This window comes from Chionomys nivalis, chromosome 17 (genome assembly GCF_950005125.1).
Source record: "Chionomys nivalis chromosome 17, mChiNiv1.1, whole genome shotgun sequence".
NCBI lineage: Eukaryota > Metazoa > Chordata > Mammalia > Rodentia > Cricetidae > Chionomys > Chionomys nivalis.
The window spans coordinates 52240157-52246156 of record NC_080102.1 but is presented as its reverse complement, the minus strand read 5'-3'; positions in this window follow the sequence as shown (position 1 = coordinate 52246156).

Here is a 6000-nt window from a genome sequence, read left to right as displayed (position 1 = left end):
AAATTCATTCATTAATTTGTTCATATATGCCAAGTCCTAGCATGGCTCCAGGGACGTGGATCTGACTTGGGTGGGGTTGAAGAAGGGACAGACAGGGGCACACAGAAAGAAAGCTGGAAAGCTGGAATGGGGTCCTCTAGGTTCTTAGATAAAGAAACACAGCACTTCAGAAGCTCAGCATGCCTTTGATATGGAGTTGAATGTTGAGATGGGGTTATTGCATACAGCTGAACAAGGAGGCGGGGTTATTGTATACAGCTGAACAAGGAGGCGGGGTTATTGCATACAGCTGAACAAGGGGTTATTAGATACAGTTGAACAAGGAGGTGGGGTTATTGTATATAGCTGAACAAGGAGGCAGGGTTATAGCATACAGTTGAACAAGGAGGCAGGGTTATTGCATACAGTTGAACAAGGAGGTGGGGTTATAGCATACAGCTGAACAAGGAGGCGGGGTTATTGTAGACAGCTGAACAAGGAGGCGGGGTTATTGCATACAGCTGAACAAGGAGGCAGGGTTATTGCATACAGTTGAACAGAGAGGCAGCGTTATCACATAGAGATGAGATAAGCAAGAATTTGTGGTACACAGCTGGATTGAGGAGAGAGGTTTACCACCTCCATTGGAGCAGCCTCTGTGGGGAACACTCATTTTTCTGCACACACTATCAACATCCACACAGGAACCAGAAGGGAAGGCTTTGCCATTTCCATTTGAGCCTTAACACCCCCTAAAGACGGGGAGGCCTTGCCATTTTCCCACAGATCTGAAGCTACTGGTTTCTTGGAGTGGATCTGCCCAAGACAATATGCACTCACTCAGGACTTCACTTACTCAGGGCTTCCTCAGCTTTTCACAGTTTTTATTTTTAAAGATTTGTTTTTATGTTCCCTGGGAGCCCTCGGGCCACTCTGACCAGGAAAGCAGGTAGGCTAACTGCAGAATGCCATCTCTTGCTCTGTTCCTTCAAATTCAGCCCTTGAGTTCCCCCCAGATCGCTGTGGCAGACCACCTGGGCACCTCTCCACTCCATTCCTGTCTCTAGCCTATCACACAGATCTCCTCCTTGCCCATTCTTTTATCCCACTCATCAGGCTCTTCCTGGGAACCCAGCAATCAAATGCTGCAAGAGAAGCAAGTAAGCAAGCAACTGAAGCCGGTAGGAGAGCCTGCGATCTCCATCTCCCTCCTTTCCTCCATATCCAATCCCCAGTCTCCTCCCTAACTCTGTAGCAGATTACCTGTTGTGGCCTCTCCTCACTTTCTGTCCCCGTTCTTGGGAGACAAAGCAGATCCTATGATTTCCCCCCTCCAGTGGATCCCCTCGGCACTCCCTCCTAGCCCATCCCTATTTCTAAGTGTCAGCTCCCAATGCCTATAAACACATTTTACCTGGAACCCCAGTGGGTGCACCTATCAGGATCCCAGAAGAATCCTCTACCAGGCAACACACAGCCACACTCTCCTAAGAATCAGAGGAGCAACAAAAACCAAGGAACAAAACACACACTCAACAAAGACAAGACTAGATATCAGCACCTAGAATTGCAACCTTCCCAAACCCAGATGCCTAGATTCCAGTGTGAAAACACAGTCAGAGACAACCAGGACAATATGTCTCCACCAGAGCCCAGCAACCCTACCACAGTAGGCCCTAAGGATTTGTTAGTAACACTTAATTCTAGCCTTAAATACTTACATTAGAAAGAAAGAAAAATTACTTGGCTAAACATTTAATCTATAACTTAGAAAAGTACATTAGAACAATAAAGGAAAGGAGAAAAGTATGACTAGAAACTATATACAATTAATAATAAATAATAATGATTAATAATTTCCAGCAATTAGTAAATACACATGACAGAATCGCAAAAGCTAAGATTAGGATCTGGGAAATGGAGTTCAGTGGCAGAAACAAACAAAGAAATAAACAAACAACAACAAATCCCCCAGAATTTATGGCAATAAATATAAAATTAATTCAGTTTAAAGAGACTGAACCAGTAAGTGCAATCTCTGCCCAGGAAACACCTGACCTGTTCAGTTATACAGAAAACCATCTGCAAACATTCCTGAAGGCAGCCTTTCTCATCTTCTCTGGAGACTAGAACAATCAGCCACCAGAAAGAATGTCAAGCACAAGAGAGGAACCCAAAATTATTGCTAACTTGGCTCAGGAATATACATGTAAAAATTCTAGCCAAAAATTTCATAAACTAAATGCAGTAATGTACATGACAGAGTGGTTTTTATTTCAGAAACCGGATTTGGTTTTGTCTTAACAGACCTTTTTGTTGACCTATTAAAGCCTGAGAACATCATTTCTTAGTAAAATAAAATCTAGAGGATTCAAAAGGAAATCAGATGTATTGTAAAACAGTTCCCAACACTAAGACGTACAAACGCTGTCGTGGTGCTGGGGAGATGGCTTGGTTGGTAAAGGTGCTTGTTGCCAATTCTCATGGCACAGGTACAATTCCAGGAGCCCACGTGGTGTAAGTTGAACATTGCTCAAGCAAGTCGTCCTCCGGCCTCCACATGCAGAGCTGTGGCGTGTGTACTTCCCCAATCAACCAAACAACCAATCAATGAATCCATCAATCCATCAATGTAAAAATGTAAAAATCTAATTGTGTTATAGCAATATGTTAAACAAGGGATTCAATAGTGGATTGGATAAATATCAGTGTTCTAAAGTAGCTATGGATGTAAGCAATGCACAAGATATTTTACAATTGTTTACAATTTGCAAGATATTTACAGTCCTTATAAAACTGAATTTTAATGTAAACTTATCCATGATTTCTATTTTATGGAACAAACCTACTACAAGCCCAGTTTGTTATAATCTCTCCTGCTTTGTCTGTTGACTGCCACAGTCTTTTGGGAGCTTACATTTTAGTCAGATAGGAGCTGTGGCTACATCTAATTGAACACCTCAAATTGTGCTCATTTAAATTCCTGTGGCCTTGGTGTATATGTGTTTCTTTCTCTCTCTCTCTCTCTCTCTCTCTCTCTCTCTCTCTCTCTCTCTCTCTCTCTCTCTCTCTTCCTCTCCCTCTGTCTGTGTGTGTGTGTGTCTGTCTGTCCTCAACCATCAATACTCATCAAGTGATAGCTGGTCACCTTGGCAAGAATGCCATGAGAACTGCTCAGTCATCATCTTGTTTCCTCTGTGGCTCCGTTTGTGTCCATTCTCCTCAGCCTGGCCCTGGGCTGTACTTTCCCACTTGCCCGCACTCTATAGGAGTCACCTCCCTATTTTAGGGTCCAATTGTCACCCTAATACTTATCCTGCCAGTCTCAAACACTGTTTTCCTTCTCATGCTTTCTCGTTTTTAACAATGCAGTATTGTAATTTCAGAACAAATGAAAAGCATTGGTGTTCCAGTTAGCAAATTAGTGGTTGAACAGTGACACATTTAGGTCACAGGAAGAATGTATAGTTGAGAGAGAGAGAGATGCTGGAGTGGGGTTGGGGAAGGTTAGGGGGTGGAATGATGGAGGAAGAGTGACATAATCTCTGAGTATGAAAAATATGGGGGTGCTTGACTATTATAAGGATGGTCACTGTCTGCTGTTGTTTCAAAGACTGTCAAATGATGCTCACTTCAGAAGTTTGAGGATACTGTGGTTTGCACATAAATGGAGTTTCCTATCAAAGCTGAGAAACTCAGCAGAGTACTGGGAGGCTAGAAATCCATGTCGGGAGTTATGCATGTGTCTACAACCCCCATTAGACAGTGTGACAGACGCTCAACAGCAGGACGACACCCTGAAACAGCAGCAGTTCTCAGCCTGTGGATCATACAGGCCTTTCACAGGGGTGGCCTAAGACCATCAGAAAACACAAACATTTACATTATGATTCATAATAGTAGCAAAATTACAGCTATGAAGCAGCTATGAAAACAGTTTTATGATTGGCGGTCATTACAACATGAGGAACCCTTTAGGGTTGCAGCTTTAAGAGGGTTGAGAACCACTGCTCTAAAGCAAGAGGAACCCAAATACATTTGGAAAGCCTCCACCTTAGAACTGCTCCGCAAAGTATCGACTTTTGCATATTTAATATATATTTGGCAGTAAATGCAAAACAACATTTGTCTAAAGGGACTACTTTGGTATATCTGACGCGATTCATAATTCAACCATTATCCCTCCTTTCCTTTCAGGGAAGATTAGAACATTTGGTGAGATTTCCATCTGAATGAGAGGCACCTGTGACTCCAAGGACAGGACAGTGAAAAGCAGTCAAAGCCTTCTGCTCGCAGCATCCAGAGCTGCTTCCTCCAAACCCTTCAGGCACCTCCCACACTCCACTCTGGGCCAAGAGGCAGGAGCGGAAAACTGGTTAGAATTGATCAATGAGCAAGTGATGCCAAGATAGCTGAATGGCCTGGAAAGAAACTGGGAAGACTCCCAGTTACAGAGAAGACCCAGCAAAGAGAGCTTGAAGGGCACAGCAAAATGATGCACAGAAAGGCAAACAGGGCCAGCCAGAAAGGACATGTGCAGGAAAAGGAGGACAATCGGAGTAGGAGTCCTGCCAGGCCAAATCGGGAAGCAGTTACAAATGCCTTTCAGGGCCGATCCAGCTTGCTTAGGATTTATTCCAGACACAAGACGATTTGGAGGTGGGGTGGAGGAACTGGAGAACATTTAACACAGAATTGGATACTTTAATGAAGGATGCTGACACGGCTGAATGGACTCAACGTCCCACTGCACTTGTGTTCGAAGCATGTTCCCCCTTCTTTGGAGGGAAAGGACTTGAGAATTAGGAGTATTCTGCCCAAGGGTCCCAGCTGTAGGTGCTGGACTGTGAAGAGAATCTATCGCTAGGAGTTATTGGGATGTGTATTTCTGGGAGTGGGTTCTTGTGCATCAGCTAAATTTCTAGTGGGTTGCTAGGAAGACTACTTAAATGATCATCTCAGTCATCCTCCAGTAGAGAGCAGGGTCCCTATGAGCTCATCTTTTTTATATATAAATTTATTTATTTATTATGTATACAGTATTCTATCTGCATGTATGCTTGCTTGCAAGGCTGAAGAGTAAACCAGATCTCATTATAGATGGTTGTGATCCACCATGGGGTGGCTGGGTCTTGAACTCAGGACCTCTGAAAGAGCAGACAGTACTCTTAACCTCTGAGCCATCTCTTCAGTATGAGATCATATTTTTAAAGAACATGTTTGGTTGTTGGAGCAGGCACCCTGAGCCTGTCAGTGACAAGTTGGTAATTCCCTTTTGGGGTTCTCTGGCCAGATTCCATGAGACAAAGGCTGTGAGAAGGCTTTGCTCTGCTCCACGCACAGTTTTGGATAATTTGGGGGAACATGGAAGGACACCTTCAGACTTCGTTACTTTGTCAACTTAGCACAGTATAGAACAACCTGGGAAAGAGTCTCGATGAGACATTGCCGACATTGTGTTAGTTTATGGGCATGTCTATGAGGAATTGCCTCATATAAATTATGTTGATATATGTGGGAGGATTCATCTTATTATGGGTGGTTCCATTCCCTAGGCTGGGGGGTCCTGGGCTGTGTAAGAGGACAAAGCAAGCAAGGAGGCATGCTCTTGTCTTGCTCATGGATGTGAGCTGACTAGCTGCTTTGAGTTCCTGCAATGATGGACCAAGACCTGGAATTGTTAGCTAAAATGCACCCACCTTCTTTCCCCAAAAGTTTATTTTTGTTAGAGTATTGTATCACAATGGAAATGAAGCTAGAACAATTCCTGGCATCTGACTTTAGTGAAGTAGCCACAAACACATGTTGTGATAGACAACACAAAAGACACACCTTCCTGTTGTATTTCCTTAGTGCTTATGGAAATTGAGGAAATGCTAAATTGAGAAATATAGCACAAAACTGAAAATAAATAAAAGACCTATAGTCAAATGGCAAGAGGACAGAAGCCGGAGAAACAGACCGAGAGGGTTACTGGAATCGAGCTCTAAAGTCAGCTCAACTAGTTGGTAGCCAAAGCAC